Source organism: Anguilla anguilla, chromosome 7, assembly GCF_013347855.1.
Source record: "Anguilla anguilla isolate fAngAng1 chromosome 7, fAngAng1.pri, whole genome shotgun sequence".
Lineage (NCBI taxonomy): Eukaryota > Metazoa > Chordata > Actinopteri > Anguilliformes > Anguillidae > Anguilla > Anguilla anguilla.
In genome coordinates this window covers 16,050,522-16,068,747 of record NC_049207.1, presented here as the reverse complement: position 1 = coordinate 16,068,747, position 18,226 = coordinate 16,050,522, and positions in this window count along the sequence as shown.

Here is an 18,226-nt window from a genome sequence, read left to right as displayed (position 1 = left end):
CCAGTGTGATGTTTAATTGATCCTGTGTATGTGTGTGCCACAGGTGTAAATGCAAGGGTCACACTGGGTGAGTTTGTAAAACCACATTTGCCTGCTGTGCAGATATAGCCACCTCTTCCATCTCAATTTCATCTACCTTTGTTAGATCTGTTTGAATTCAATCAAAGTTTGCCCTTAAATACAGACTGTTTTTTTCTCTTCACAAAATAGTTCAGCAAATACAACTTTTGTATTGGATCAAGCCTACTGTATGAAAGAGTTGTTTGAGATGGGGTTATCCATCCTGTCCCATATATAAGTCTTCAGAAAGCGTGTTTCAGGATTTTCCATCAGTCTGTTGGCAAAAGACATGCCTGCCAACACTGCTCTCATCGTGGAGCCCTTTCAAAACTAATAGGTTTTGGTATAGAAGGAGAGCATAGAGGACTGAACATTATTCAGCCCAAAGACACAGAGTTCAGTGCCCATTGAGTTCAGTGCCTCACATCTGAGCTCTAGACCTGCCAGAGACCCAAAGAACTTGGCTTCTGGCCAGGGTAAACAGCAAAATGGAGCAGAGTCTGCTTGTGTGGAAACTAGCCGGAGTGACAGAGAGGAGGGAAACATAGAATCAGTGCTCTGAGAACAAATAAGGTTCCCTCCTATTTTTCCACAAAGTCTCCAGAGAAGTGATTGGCTTCCTCAATAGCCAATAAGGGCACAGCAGGCTTTTCATTTCAATACTGACCAATTCCTGTTTATGCAACATGCTCTGTCTGCTTAAAAGGGAGAAAAATCTGCCTTCCTTCATGTGTCTAAAATAGTATCAGTCCCCACGAGCATCTAGACATCATTTTGATTTGTGTTAGGACCTCTGTGGGATGTTAAACCAGCAAAAGGACATGGATGTGCTGTTTTAACTCGACTATTCCGGAGGGCAACGTCACAAAAGAAATACGCAGTAGTGCATCGCAATTAGTGAGGTGCGCTGCTGCCTACATGCCTTTGAGTATTCCAATTCATCGGTTTAAAAGAGCTCAATTATCTGGCACAACAGGATGTAATCTGTGCATTGGCTTTGGGGAGCAATCAAACCTCAGCATCGTCCAACTAAATTGATCCCACATGAAGAAGAGCAGGGGCCCGTGATTGTTCCCCTGGGCCTGCAACACCAGGTTATAATTTTGATAGAATAAAAGACAAGCTACAAGTTCAGCTTCAGCCCCTGTAATACCTGTGTACTTTGATTCTCGTTGAAATGTGGCATGTGTCAGCTAAAATCTTGTATCGGTGTTATAGTTCAGATCTTGCTGCATTTCAAGCACTTGTGAAAGATGTGAACTGCTCCTGCTAATATCTGTCAGCCATGTGTCAGTTCTGAGTCAAATACCACATATATTATTTTTTGGCACTCTTGCCTTTGGTTATTGTATTTCACAAGCCAAGCTGATTAGATGGACTGCCAGTGACGAATGAAACTTTACCATTCAATTGCGTAGTTCTTCCACAGCTGTTTCTCCCACGAGGAACAACAGCAACATGGCCCCCATGATCAAAAGCAGAATATGAGGAGCTCAGAGATGTGAGTTAGATCCACCTGGAGAGCTGTTCTTAACCTACCCCAAGAAAATAATGGAAGGCAGTGGAATAAAACAGCTGTTTGCCCCTGTAGAAATATGAGTTTTCTGAGCCCCCAATGGAATGTTCTTCAGTTTCAAATGTCCTCCAGCAATAAAACCTGAGGCTTGATAGTACATGTGGTAGCGGTTGTGGGCCCATCCTAAGTTGGTGGCACATCTTATGACTCCCTGATTTCATAATTTATGTGGCGTATCAGCCCTGATTCAAATGATTCCAGCGCAGTCAAGTCATGTAGTGAGTGAGATTAACTCAAAAAAATTAAGTGCGTTTCGGGCTTAAGGGACTCCTTGCAGGAAACAGGCAAGTGGATGTTCTCTTAGCCCACTGCAAGAGGAGCAAGGGGCTACCAAGGGGAATGTCTGGTGAGTGTGGCTTGAAAGCTGTTATCTCCATGGTGACTGAAACACAGACTCGCTGCTGTCATTTTCACTCTTCTTTTTGAACAGCCATGATATGAGGGTGGCCAGACTTCATTTGTTAATCATATTTGATAATCCTATGTTTCAAATGTGTTTATACTGTTATTATAAGTCATATTTCACTTGTAATTAACAGATCACCAATGTGAGTCAGTGCTGGGCAAAAAAATACACATAAAACAAGTTGGGAGTGGCTGAGACTGATACTGTGTACTGTGGGGTGCTTAGAAAGTTGTACATTTCAGGTTAGTATCCGTGCGGTTTCTGATTAGTTGTTTCATATGGGAGGTTTCTTAAGCTTGTAGTGGCCTATATAAATAAACATTGTTTACACTTGTGCTGGTTTTTTAATAGAATGCGATAATCACCTCGTTAATGTGACTGCACATTCTCTCTCCCTCTCTGAGACCAAAGATCAGCATTAGAAATCCTCTCGTCTTGAGTGAGTGTCGGCAGTATGAAATTATCTTGATCTGCCAGAAACAGCATATCCCATCAGTGGAGACCCCTCAGCCCATACTAAGTCGGGGGCTCACCACTGGCTTGAGTAGCAGGTACAGAATGTGCTTAACTACCCCTGCCAGGGCAAATTTAGAATTGTGTGTCGCCTCTCTGTGAGGCTTAGTGTCACAGCGGAGTTCAGATTGTCTTAGTGGGGGGTTCTCTCTTTGTGGGGACAGGGTGACAGAGACTGTCATCGTCTCCAAGGAGACACACTCCCCCCTCCCCCCCTCAAAGCAGGTTAAGAGTGGAGGAGCAGAACCATGCTCAACATAAACCCCGCCCCTTCCACCAGCATCAACTCAGAGATCATAACAGGGGGCGGCGCCAAAGCTATGTAATTAACACCTGATTGGGTGGAGGCTGGTTTCGCCAACATTAGGGCCATAGGGGCGTAAATACTGACGGTCCCTGGTAAACTCTTCAGCAGGTTTGTGGTGAAACCCCTCAGTTTGACAGGCTAAGCACCAGCATTTATACAAGAGTTGGACTGAAACACCACACAGTAACCAAAGACCTGAGGAACAGAGAGCCAGTCAAAGTGAGTTTGCAATAGCTGCACCTAGAGCGTGTAGCAGGGACGATGAGCTGAATATGAGCGGCAGAAAAACACCTGGACGAGTCCCATCCCTCACAATGTGCTCTTTACCTTCACGACCCTACATACTCATGTGGGCAAAAGATAATTTAGGAACTGCATGGTGCAACTGTGGTGCCCAACTCTCAGCCCGTATAGAAATCCCCCCATGTGGTTGTGGGTTTGATTCCCAGCTGTGACACTCTGTACTGTAATCCCGTCTGTAACGCTCTCTACTTATACCGTCTGAATAACATGAAAAATATGAAAGGAAAGTGGACTTTCAGCTTTCCTTCTTCAAAAAGAGGAGCCACATAGATTTCAGGCAAGGAAAACCACATCAACTAACAAAATCACCCTGATGTCTTACTGTTTTTTATTTTTATTTTTTAGACCTAACATAGTCACACACAAGCACGAATGTTGGGGAATTTTTATAACACCCTATGCTATATTGATCGGCAGAAGCCATTTAGAATTAGGCTTAAAAAACTAAAAAATATATATTTTTAATGCAAATATCTGGTTTTAAGATAAATTTTTTTTACATTTATTTTAGACACAAACCTAGCCCTTCCGTGCTAGCAAGAATTAATTCAAACACCATTTCATTTGGTTTTGGGCTGTGCTGATATCATCTGCTGCATCTACGACTAAAGTGCTTGCATCTGCGTTCCACAAAGCACTTAGATGTATAACTAATGCTTGATCTCTTATTCATTATTCTGAACTCCACAGAATATAAGGTTGGACCTCCCTAATAACTGTGAGATAGAAACACTTAGAGAGGGAATCTTCATTCTTATCTTTATTCCATATTGTCTGATTCTCTACAGAAATATTGTATTGGCCTCCATTTATTTTGCTTTTATTTTGTCCAAAGGATGAGGACTGAATTGAGAGAAAACACATTCATGTTCTATTCACCCTTTGCTATAAATAAACTGTAACACAATTTCTTTCTGTGCGTGCATTTCAACAGATTATTTTTGAACTCAAAACAAATTTTGGTGTAAGGATTTGTATTTATCATTACACATTTGTAGCTATCATTACAAACAGATATCACTAAAATATTATTATGTACGAACAAGCATTAATGTTGATTACCTGTTTCAAACTGGCATGTATTTTACTTGGGTGAAATTAACTCAAAATAAAGTGGTGTTTCAAAACACAATTTATATGCAAATAAGCTTAATTTGTTTGAGAGACAGTTTGTAATAAGCTTCACAGTTTGAGAGACTTAAATGTAGATATTAACAAGAGCAAACTAGCAAGAATCAAATCGAATGATTTTAAAAAAATCATAAATACTAGTGAAGTAACTAATACACTATATATATTATGTACTTACATATACAAACAAATTCACAAATTTGATATGGGCTTATAATACACATTTATTAAATGTTTGACGTGTTGATCATATGCCATGCCGGTACCTCATTGGTATTTTTAATAAAATTGTATACTTGGTAACATGCTCATTTCAAAATGAAGCAATAGAAAAAAATCCACTACAGAAAAGCAATATAATAAATATTTACTATGAATAATAATATTCATAATTACTCATGAATATGCAAATCATGATACATTTTCCCATATGTCCTACTCTGACATGGAAAATTTTCAAAAACCTCTCAATCAAATTAGTTTTTTATTTTTTTTTCTCTTTTTTCAATCAAATGCGCACTGTAGGTTGCATTGCCTTGTAGGGCTGCTGGTCACAGTCACCACTGTCCAGATTTAATACCCAACCACAGCGCCCATCCGTGTTCCTGAAAAGTGCTTTGATAGGATGAGCTACCCAGCCACCTGAAATTCAGCTGAAAATAATCATACCATTATTGCTGAAGAGGACAGTATTGTTTCACCCCCACCACCTACATCCCTACACCCTCATGCAAGGCCGCTGACTTATAAATTAAGCCATCATCTGACAGGAAAACTATTAAATGACATTATAACCTGTATAATGCTAAATACAGACATGCCCTATACAAAATATTCTGTGAGTCTAATTTTTTAGCAGTAGTCAAATTTTAAGTGTTTGAAAAAAAAAATGAAAAGTGGAGTCTGAGAGGAGAGGGATCTAGTAATGTTGGTTTCAAGACATTATGTCAAATACTGCATAAAGTATGATTATTTAAATCTTACAAGTTTAATTTACTGGTACAGCACCACCATGTGGCCATTCAGCACCAAATTTAGTCAATGGTAACTGGAAATTACTCAATATAAATGTGTTGGGTTTCATAAGAATCAGTAAGGCAGTTAGGCCAGAAGTCAGAAAAGGGGCAGCTGTTAAAATAATCCAAAATGGGCACACCAGCTAAAAGTTATTTTAGCTGGTATGCCTATTTTGAGAGTTCAAACACATTTGATGCTCACACCCTAATAATCATATCCCATATTATAATCAGGACACAATTACCACTAGCCATACATAACTATATCAGCTCCTCACATCCCTAGCAGCTACAGCACGCAATTACCACAGTTACACAATTCTATCTCCTCTAGCTCTACGCAACTCCTGCAACCACACAGCTCTTCTCATTCCACACATCGCCCTGCTCTACACACCTCTCATGAAATTCCACTAGCTTCACCCAACATTTTTTACATTATACAGGCCCCACCGTCTTGCCTGTTCTTAAAGACAATCACTTTGTCCAAGATTCCAAGATGCACTGCAGAACACGTGCATAAAATGGCAAAGTGCAGTCCTTGAATATTTAAGATCTGGAACTACAAATTAAGAGTGTTTTTTGCCAACATCCAAAAATATTTTTGCATAAAAAAGGACGAAGGTGAAGTTGTTGCAACATGAGTTTGCAGTCGCTCCCGCGATATTTAATATCCGTTCAGCACGATGCCAAAACAAGGCAACAGAATAAACCTGGTGGGAGGAAGCTGGGGAATTTTTTTTTTCTTTTTTACAGAAGACTGAAAAACAAGAGGATCTTGCAGCTCGGCGGCGCGGAGACCGTGTCTCTGCGAGCGGAGCAGGTGACAGGTGACGAAGAGCGAAGGAGACACGCACCCGGTTCATACCTCCACTGTCTGCCTCCCACACGGCCTCGCTTCTCTCGCCAGGTGGCAGGGTGCCCGGCGGGGCCCGAGGTGTAGCGCGTATCAATCACACACCAACACCTCGCTCCCACAGCCCGCCGCAACCTATCGCTCTTCTCACCTTCCCTTCCTTCACCATCTGCACCGCGCAGACGGGGACAGCCTGCCAACCGGCCGCCTCCTACAGCCCTCTGCACACAAGAGCCCCAGAGTGGTAAACAGGGCCATGCTAATCTTTTTCATTTGTATCCAGGGAACGCGGTTCCTCGGAGGAAACGTACCGGCAGCGGGGGGGAATTGGTTCCCGAGCAATTCCCCGTGAATTACAGGGCGGGGGGGGGGGGGGGGGTTGCTTATATCTGAAGGATGGTCGACCAGCCCCGAATTCCTGATTTCAACAGGTGGTCATGGTGCGAGCCAGGTTAACATGTGCTGTCATCACTTCCACAAGCCTCTCTTTTTTGATGCTGGTTTTTGGTCCTCTCTATCATAAACATTGCAGTTTAATATGTGACATCCTCACTTTGATAAAATTCATACAGCCATCCTCTTCATAAACATTGCAGATTAACATGTGATGTTTTCACGCGTATGTCTCATTATCAGCATCTCAGCTCAACATGTGACTTCTTCTTATATCGGCAGTTACACCTATGGTTTATTGCTCTGCTAAAATGGAGGTTTTGACATTCTTGTAACAATGTAGGGGTCTTCTTCACCAGTACACCACTTAAAGAACAATTGTCTTCAGTACGGAGCTGTACAAAATTGAATAAGCTCACTGCTGTATGTTATACTGTTGGCATGTACTATCGGTCTTTGATATGAGATAAAATTATAACATTCCCTACATCATCTTTTATTTGTATTCCATTTGGTGGTCTTGTGTTTGGTTGCAGCACTTGCCCATGCTTCCATCCACCACTGGACTACAAGGCCCAGATATGAGACTGTGAAATTTTCAGAACAGTTTAATGACTTATAATGAGATTCATAAAACACGGATAAACTTACAGAAAAAAACAAGCTGACAGCAAGCAGGCTTGACATTTGGCCTTCCATAATTAAGACTGTGCCAGATTCCATCCCACTAAATCTCAGTGCTAAATCATTATTCTCCGTGGTGTTGACTTTGTCATGTCATTTGCTTAAGCTTTACCATTTTCGTAAATATTGCAGCCAAAATTACATCACAGTTTTTTTCCTTAATTGCTTGCCCTCCAAGCACAATCTGCTTTGGCATTACAGAACATCATATCTGAGTTCATACAGGCGGTGAACTGGCACACAATCTGCGCTCGGAAAAGAAAGGCTGAGAAGATGAAGTGTTGAGGAGCTGGAGATGCAGTCGGAGGAGAGAACTGATCACACAGACAAGCTGTGGAGCAGCAGGCAGGCGGAGCAGGGCTGTGGGCACAGCGGAGAGGAGCGGGAGGGAAGAGGATTGGGGGAGCGTGGAGAAAAGGAACAGGCACAAAATGGGTATACCAGAGAGAAAGGAGAGGGGAAACAAGTATAAGGGGTTTTGCCAAAGAGAGAGTGATAGCAAGAGAGAGAGAGAAAGAGAGAGAGAGTCCCTTAGTCTGTATATAATAAATAGGTGGATCAGGGTGATGCTTTAGGTAGATATATACACTTCAGCTCTTGGTAACAGTGTGCTAGACTATGCCATCACAGGCCTAGACCCCTCCTCCATAAATGTATTTCCTGTCGGACCACAAACACCCTTATCAGATCACGGGCTAATCGTTGTTTTCATAAAGAAAACACGGCAGTCCAACACACATACACAACCCAGTAAGCAGTACAACCTCAAACCTTACTACAGATGGGTTCCAAACAGCACACAATTATACAAAGAAGCAATTGGCAGTGATAAAATAACAAATCTTATAAACAGTCCAAAACACACAGAATTAACCCTAAAAACTACGACTAATTACTAAATATTAGTAATTGGTAGCTACAAAATCCAGAATTAAGAATTACAAATGTGAAGAATAATTATAAGAAATGTAATGAAAAATGGTTTGATGCGGACTGTAAAACAATTATAAAAAAGCTGAGAACTCTATCAAACCAAAAACATAAAAATCCTGAAAACCAGGATTTATGCCTAAGAAACCGTGAAACACTCAAACAATCTAAACAAACAATTAAAAATAAAAGACAGGAAAACATCAACACACTAAATGATATTGAAGAGTCCATAAACCAAAACTACTTCTGGGAATCCTGGAACAAAGAAAATTCTGAAAGAACAGAAGAATTATCAGGGCAAAATGGAAATACTTGGAAAAAAGTCTTGGGTCACCGTAGTCCGAGCAGAGCACTTGAGGTGCCCCCTTCCAATGTCTCAAGTGCATTTCCCCTGAATGAGTACTTTACTGCCTTGAAACAGTTCCCAACACAATTCAGCTGTACTCCTCCTAGGTTTTGTGGGAGTGTCAAAACAACTAAGGTGTTGGGCCTGGTGTGTCAGCCATCTTGGCGCTGTTCATTGACAGGAGGCTAATTAAACTTCGGTTTTGAGAATTCGAAAAACTGGAAACTTTGGATCGCATTGTTGGTGCCTCGCAAGCATAGCCGCTGTGTAAAAAAATTCACAGCAGCAGATGACATTCAACCTCACGTTTGCCTGAGTAGATTAGCTATTTGTATATATAGGAAACCTGCATTGTTTAATTACATTTCTAATTACATTTTTTAAAAGTCATTGTTACGTAACTATTATATTTTTACTTCCTAGGTAAATCAAACATTTTTATCTGACCAGGCAATATCAGTTGGCTTTGTCATTTCCCAGTAAGGAAAACCTATGTTACACAGAGACCATTTCCCACCAGCCTCTTCATTTGAACACTCCATCCATTTTTTTTTCTTTCACAAGTTTGTGTATTGAAAGGTCGCCACCTTTCAGAGCTTTACTTTCTCAATTCTGGTCACTTTTGTGAGGAAGGTCATTGTGATCTGGTCCCATTCCTGCATTTTCTTAAATATAAAGAAAATCTTACCGAGTGGTTTCAGAGGAACGCTATCAGGGAGACATGTCATAAAATTAGAACTCGGATACCACCATGTCCTGTGGGACTGCGTGTCAGTCAGAGTGCTAAATTATAGATATTAAACAAGTGCCTTTTTTCATTAAATAATGAGAGTTTTACAAAAACTTGGTGATGATGTAGCCCGCCAAAACCATGATAGGGAACTCAGCAGGAATCAGTAATCTCTGATTGTTGGAGGGTTTTCTAGTAGACCAGCGCACACTGCGCTCTTAAGCCAACCGCTATTAAATTTAATCCTCAAAGCTGGGGGGGAGATGACACCCAGTAAATACCAATAACAAATAAAAGTGCTCTAATAGCAAGTCTCTCGGCTCCATTGCTCCTCCTTTTTATCCCACTAATCTGTGGGGCACTCTGACACTCAATTAAAAGTGAAGAATGAGATTTTCACTTTCACAAAATGAACCAATTTCTGCGGTTCAAGGGTAAAGCTCGCGGAGACGCCAGCCCCCGTTAAACGAAGAGATCCATGTGATTCCGCCGAAAACAAACACGGCCGAGGAAAAAAAAACCCAGCCCTCCGAGGGAGCTTGAGACCCCGTCACCGAAATCGCCGAGCCCATTGACAAACTAGCGTCTGTGGCGGCGCGATGCGAGATTTAACACAGCCCCGCGACTGCAGGAACTGAGAAACTGCTGCATCCCCTCTGACCCGTGAAACCATCGAGAATGTCTCACACAATGGCCATCTGGAGGGGTCTGCTGTCACTCGCAAATAATTACCCGAGCACAGATTACACCACAATAATGATTTTGTGCGGTAAGGTAACGTTTAGCCTTGTATTTGCTGAAGAGGGTGCAGGGCAGCAAAGCAAGGCCTCTCCTCCCAGTATTGTCTGACAGCTGGGACAGGAACAGTCTTTTGCATGACAAGGCTCTATGGTGTGGTGTGTACAGCAGGCACTGAGCATAACCTGCCCTCCATCACCAAGATGAGGCTGCATCCAAATCTAAAAACAATGTGCAAAAAAGGCAACACATTTTTAAAAAGTTGTAAAAAAAAAAACTTTAATCTTGATTAATCTGTAACTATAATTCTATACGTTGAGCGTGAGACAGACCTCTGAGGCTCTATTTTGGAGGAAGAGGTAACACTGCCCCCTGTGGATTGGAATAAAATGTAAACGGCAGCACTGAGCCAGGAACCAAAGCAAGGATTGAGTGCTCCCTGAGGACTCAAAAATATAAAAGATAAGCGCTCTCAGGAACCAACAGCCAAACTTTCCCCCAGCCACAGCAGGAGAAGAGCAGGGATCACCGCCTCACCCTGTGACCCGTAGTCAAATTCATCACTGCGTCTCCCTCCGCAACTTATGGTGGATTTTACTGCGGACGCTCTTGGCTTGAGGTCACTACAGAACCAAGCACATCGGAGCATTTTTCAAGGTCATTCTCACCTTAATTGCACAAACTCCCTTTACCCGCTGTCTTACAGTACCCTCTAGTGCCCTGTTTCTATGTCTGTGGTCGGGGTTTGACCTTAAAATTGAGTTGGAAAGGGGAAAAAATGAGAGTAGCCAAGAAAAAGAGGATTTCTGCCATTGCTAATTTACAGAGCAGACAACTGATAGTGTCCAGTGCTATGGCTTTATTCCTTTCCACTCTCATTTAAGGAGAGACAGGAAGGGAAAGAGATGGGGTGGACCAAAACAAAACAAGGACAAATAACTAGTTCCATTTATCCACAAAGACACCACTCAGACCAGTCCAGTTCAAATATGCAATATATCACAGCTCTGTGTTTTCAAAGCTACTGTGACTAATTAACAAAGACAGACTATCCAGAAATCTCATTCATTCATGCCTCATGCCCAATTTCAAAATCAGTGAACACCAGTGAATTATTAGGATGTGAACATTAACGCTATGGCAACAGCCTGAAGACAATATGAAACTGTGCCACCTCTCTGTGAACACACACACATTTGACCTTTAAACCATAAACTAGGAAAGAAACAGCTATAGGGAGAGGGTGCAGCGCTGGGTGAGTGGGTCAGGCTTGTTTATGCCACAGCAGAAGGGAGCTTTATGTGGGAACCAGGCCTGGTCAGGTTATCGCGGGCAGGCCGGAGGAGAAGCCAGCCCAGGGGTCTGTTTGTGCTGCAGGGTGCCGAGACGCTCACGGCCCCACAGAGGAGTCTGGAGTCATCCGTCACTGGAGAGCCCTCGCGACGCCAAGAGAGGTCCAGAAGTCCACAGAGCAGACTCCGCAGTTATGAGAACATGGCCTTCTTGTTATCCACGTCCAATAAACAATATAAATTGGCCAACTGCTTACATTCCAGTGCACAATATATGACTTTATACGCTGACCGTTCCTTGGATTTTTGCTGGATACTGATGTTACCCCTTTTTCCTTTGTGCACCATTCTTCTATAAAATGTTTAAGTGACAGTGTTGTTTCTTTCTCTCTGTAACCAGATGGGTGTCTCCTACCAGCCCATGCAAAGTGAGAAATATTATCCTCTAGGGAATATATTACTCAGATATATCAAATATTTTATATATACTCTTCTCTCCAAGGCATATAATAGATAAGTTCTGCTTATAGTCTTCTGGGCTAAGTGGTTTCTCTCTATTGTTTCAAAACAGCAGGGGAGATGCGGAGGTTAGCCTTTAAACTATGATTCTGATTGGTTTAGAGGGACCCTATTGGTGCACAGCATAGGTTCGCTGCATTTGGCTCAAACTGCAGGGTAATAACTTTCTTCACTTGCAGACAAGACTGGTCTCACATCCTCATCAGTCAAACAAAGAGTCCTCCACTTACTATCACCACAATTTAAGTTATATTTATGCTACAAGACCTTTTTTTGTTTGTTTAAACCCTTTATTCCTTATACCCCAATGAAATGCTTCTGTATGTTTGAGATAAATAGGAATTCCTAACTCCACTGGTTCATTTGTCATGGTACGAATTCCAAGAGAGTACCCCAGAAATAGCTTCAGCGATGTTAATGTGTGCTGCCTGAGGCTGAGATCATGTAGGAGGCTTTGGTGATATGTGCCTTTCGCATATTTTGTTCAGGGTTTTTATTTTATTTTTTTAAAAAGGGAAAGATATGCGCTTCCATTGCAAGCACTGAAAAAAAGATGCATTTTTGTTCTACAGTACATTGTAGGAGGCTATGCCTATTATTTTGCTATGACATTACAGTTTTAATTGAATTGGATGCAATTTATTCTTAAGAAAACTTTTAATTAAACACCATATGGCCAGATTGTGGAGAAGTGGCCCCCATGATTTTCCCTGAGGGACATTTATAGGCATAATTAAGAATATGAACTGTACTGACAGAGATGGAATAGAAACTTGCAATGCAAATGTACTGTGTAGAAAATCCATTTCTATGCTATTATTGATGGTGGTAGTGGTGGGGGGAGGGGGAGGGCCTTATGACTTCCTTTGCTAAGTTTAGTGAGAATCTGTAGAGTCACTCATGTCAAGAGAAGGGCATTGTAGGATTGGTCACCTGATGGATGAAGACCTGTGGCATGGACAGTAAATACTTATGAGTTCATTAAAGATCTCTGCAAAATTCCTCTCTGAGGCTATTTATGTGGGATAGGGAAGTTATGGTACTTTCATGTAAATGGCTCTTGATTCATCGTTTGGCTTTAGTCAGGGTCAATGCTTGAACCCTGGGAAAGTACTTGCATGATCCCCCAAGCACTTTCTACTGTAGCAACAGGAATAAGCACCAGCACTGCAGATCAAGATGGCACCAGGAATAGAATTTTACCAAAAGTGGAGAATTTTCCCTTAATTCTGTTTATATTCAGCTTAAGTTATAAATTTTCATGATTGCTATGTACCTTAACATGAAAGCACTTAGGCTTATATCAATGAATAGGAGAGGCGGTAAACTAGTTAGTGTCCATTATTACAAGATTATTGCATAAAATTACAGAATGTCTTGTTCAATAGCCATATACAGTATATCAATCATACTAGATATAAATATAACTTCACAAATTAATTTCCAGTCTAACAAGCAACTATTATAACGAATAACATTTCATGATGATAATGCCACAATATATCATAATAATAACAACCAAAGCATTCTAGTTCTAGTTAGCTTGCAATCTAACTGCATCACAACACTTATACAAATACAAGAAATAAACATCATTGTGCTAACTGGCTTATTAAATTCTTGAAATTTCCTTGTTGCCAAGAAATGACAGTTTTGATAAGACACTTTTATGGTGCGAATGGCTGGTGGTTTACATTAGAACTGAACATACCATCAGTGTTACACTAACACATAACAAACAGTCTCAGAGCACGGCCTCGCCTTCCATTAGGACACTCAGCCAGGCCAAACGAGGAATCCATCTCCCCAAGAAGCAAAGAGAAGGTTATCTTATCTTCATGGGAATTGTTTTCAAAAAAGAAGAGAGCCGTTTGGAAACATTTTAGTGGAGAAAAGGAAGCATATGAACCCAAAGGAAAGGAAGAAAATAAAGCACACACAACTATAAACAAAAACCATGAGGTTAAAAAAAAAGAAAGAAAATGTGTGTGTGCGTGTATGTGTGTGTGTGAGAGAGAGAAAGAGAGAGTGGGTGTGTGAGAGAGAGAGAGATCCAAAGGCAAAAGAGAGTCAAGAACAAGAGCAAGGGAAGCCAAGGTGATGGCAAACTGAGAAAACCAGGTAGTAATAAAAGAAAAGAGTGACAAAGAAAACAAGATAAAGAGATTGAGACTGAGGGAAGTGAGACAGATTTCATTAGAACTAAATGTGCAGGGAAACACAGAACTTGAGAAGAATAATCAACCATTTCATCTCTCAAGCATCACATCCCTCATCTTATCCTCAGAGCTGCTGCTTCTTGGCTTTTGCCTTTGTTTTTCTCAAGGACATATTAATTATTTTAGATTACATTGATTTTCATGCTGTTGTAAAGGGTTTCTGTACTTTCTTTTAGATCACACGTCTTGTGCTTTCTGAGGAAACAGAAGAATTTTTGAAAGCTTTTCGTAAAAGCGTGGTAAGCTTTGTTGAATTGTAAATTCATTATGAATATTGTTTTCTGTCAGCCTTCTGTAGCTCACTGACAAACAGCATCAGATCCTGGTCTCTTCTACAGGTCTAATGATCCCAACAGACAGCTTTATCCAAGTGTGTCACACCAGGTGGCCAGTCCAGCAGGGACTACATGGTGAGAAGTAGAGCCCTGGCTTTTTCTGGACCAGTATTGTAACCCAGATTTTTCCATTTGCCTCCAAGTGTGGAATGTCCAATTGTACTGCCGCTACACTCATCACTACAACCTCCTCCATTAATGTGAGAGATTGCAGATAAGCACACACGTGTTTGCTTTCACTCATTGTTCCACACGGCCATTGCTTGAGAGGCCAAAGACGTGCTCATGAAAAAAACCTGACCAACTGAAGGCCATCCTCCCTTTTAAATGATACAGTCAAGTACTTTCCACCCTATGTGGCTGCTGGCAACATCCAGTACTAATACAGACAGGCTTCAAAACTCAGTCTCACCCAACAATGTCTTAACTGGATGTCGCCCAGTAGCCAGAGCTCTGGTTATTTTAAGGATCAAGTGGCCACTAAGGGTGACTGTTCTTCAGACAGGATGCTGGTAAGCGTGAGTGTAACAACTGCTGGTGCTTGAATACAGATGTGGCTGTTACTACAGTGTGCATGAGTTCCCTAGCTATAATCACTATACAACTGATGCTGTAGTATTGCAGTGTATACTAGTACTGACTATAGTACTATTATAAAAATGCATTATTTCACTTCTAAGTTCTCAGGATGTTGCATTGATGCATTTATAAAACTGTTTTGCCAAAAGACCATTTCGTGCAATAAACAATCTTCACATAAAATGCCCTCCTCTCAAATGTGCTCCAAGCAAAGACCCAGCCGCACTGTTGTAATACACTGCCATCATAATTCAGCACCAAAGAAACAAACTAATCCTGTGTATGCAACAAGGAACAGATCCACCATGTGGCTGCACTGGGGAACAGACCAATTACTTGTCTGCTATATAAAACAGACCAATCAATGCATCTGCTCTGAAGAAGAGACCAATTACATATCTACACTGAGAGGAAAAAATCATACCCTCTGTGAGGAACAGACCAACGACACATAAGCTCTGGGAAACCCACTATTTATGCATCTACTTTGAAGGCATCAAATAATGTTACTTCTATGTGCAACAGCAGTCATGGGTAGTTTTTCTCCAGCAAGTTGTTTCCATCAGGCATGCATCTTTGATGTAGTAATTGGCAAGGAACAGCTTAAGAAGAGTAAATAAACCAACCTCAGAAGGATGTTGACAGCTAGAGTATTTATACTCAATGGAGCCTTTAAAGCATCTCATCAGCATTTACCATTAGGGCTGGGAGCCATTTTGCACCTGGAGTTTCAGAAGAGAATAATTGAAGGAAAAAACCCTGTGCCAAGTCCGGCATGCAATAATATCCCATCCCTTCAGTAAACTGTTTTCTGAAGTGATTTTTTTTGCATTTGAACAGCTCACTTTTACAGTTGCACAAGGACTGTATACAGAGAAGGTGGCCTTGAAGTGCACTGCACTGCAGCTTTTAACGAAAAACAAAAGCACTGCAGATTTGTGCCTTCTCAACCAAGCTTTTCTGGGCCTTGTTCTGTGCAGTCAGATCAGAAGATGGGGCTACCATTGAACGAAACATGGTCCAACTGTTCTGGAACTTCATTATACCCAGTACACACAACAGTTTACACAACACTCACACTCCCATCCATTCCCTCTACCCAGACAAGTTCCCTTTGTCCATTATATACACTCTTATAAAATAAAACTGTTGCAATTAGACGCATATTAGGGATGAGACTGTTGCATTGTGATATGATCCAATAAATATAATGTAATATACGGAGACGGAGACGGAGCGTAGCACAGTGGGTAAGGAACTGGGCTTGTAACCGAAAGGTTGCAGGTCCGAATCCCGGGTAGAACACTGCCGTTGCACCCTTGAGCAAGGTACTTAACCGGAATTGCTTCAGTATATATCCAGCTGTATAAATGGATACAACTATGTAAAATGCTATGTAAAAGTTGTGTAAGTCGCTCTGGATAGGAGCGTCTGCTAAATGACTGTAATGTAATATATCTTATGACAGGATGAGACTGATGTGTTGCAAAACTATGTATTGTGATAGGATGAGACTGTTGTGTTGCTCCATTTATTGTGATAGGATGGGACATAAGACATATATTTTGATAAGGTTATAACTGTGGCGTTTTGCTATGTATTGCGGTAGGTTAAAACTTTTATAGGCTACTGTGATAAGAGAAATAGTTATATTGTGAAATTTGATTATATGTATAGATATATGTATGGATTTATGTTGTGATACATATTGCTGTAGTGGAACATGCGTCTGAGGGACCCAAACTCCCACAGCTCTACCAGGTACTCTAGTGAGCACACACGAGGATTTACACTTCAGAAGCACAGATGAGCCAACGAGTGGGTTACTACGGTTACAGACCTGAAATCTGCCCATGAACTGGGAATCCGTCCAGCGCTGCAGAAACGCAAAACAATCTAATGCAGACACTCACACTCATAGACGTGATTTTACCAGGCTAATACATTTTTACATTTTTATTTTCTAGATTTTGTAATTATTATTATTATTATTATTATTATTATTATTATATTTGGTTTTTTTTATCAGTATTTTTATTATGAATTCTACAGCACTCTTGATGTAAGACAATAATAATCATTGTTAATTATTGTATGCGTGTGTGGTTCACTTATGTCAGACAGTGCTTTTTGAATTTTTTGTGTTTTGCACGTGTTTATTTTGAGCAGGTAAGACATAATAATAAATGCACTTATCCAAAGAATTATGTCACGTTGTGTTGTGTAACCCTGAATTATGGCTTCTGAAGTTTAAAGACAATGATGAAAAAATGTAAAGTCCAATATGATGTCGGAGAAGCAAATTGTTTAAACATTATTGGACATAATGCGCTACGGTTGATGATGGAGTGGAATAAGGCCCTTGTTACAGTGGTGGTGGGTTGTGGGACAGAACGAAACAGGAGTGCGTATCCTGTAATCTTTCAACACTTCTAGCCCCGTACAATACATACCGATTTCCCTGGTAAGACAGTACGTGATCGATCTTGACGTGTGTGCAGAATCACACATAAGATGCACAAGATGCACTTAGAGCCTTTTACATGCGCAATTCGATTGTGTGATTTTCTGTGTTGGCATGTTAAACTGTAAGAATGAGAAAAAAGCTCTCGGATACAATTTTAAGTACTGATGCTACTATAGAGTTATTTTACCAAAGACCTGTTCCACCCAGAAGCCTGCATCCGTAAAAATTGAGTACTGAAAACCGTGCGCAGCTACACAACGCACTCTGAACTGAACATCAAGGAAGTTTTTGCCAGCTTACTGCTGACACCTGCTGGTCGCTTTCATTATTTATTTCTTTTTTATTGAGACTTAAGAACTTATTTTCTTTGGATGTTTTTGTCTCTCATCAGAACTTTCTTACCTGACTAAATTAGTTCTGAGGTAGTTTATGTAAACTGTATATCCTTTCCAGGCGTTACCTCATTGATAGTAACTCACTGCACAACAGAGCCCTCACGGCGAAAGACCTGCTTCCACTGGCTCTAGCTTTACTGTAAACAAAGGCACGGAGATGTGTGTCATTTTTTTTGCTGATTTCCATATCAAGAGCATTTAAATTTATAAATACAAATATCTTCATTTCGGAAAGTCCATAAGATATTTATAATGCAAGAAATGGTACCTTTCCCAGTTTAACGTTTAATGCACTTAACCCCTCAAGCATTTTACGTTTATATGCAAAGAATTGGCCAACATAATGTTATTCGAATGACAGCTGTATTACCTGGATTACATTGGATGGTGAATATAATTCGAAAAGACACAGTGGGCCTATTTAAGGT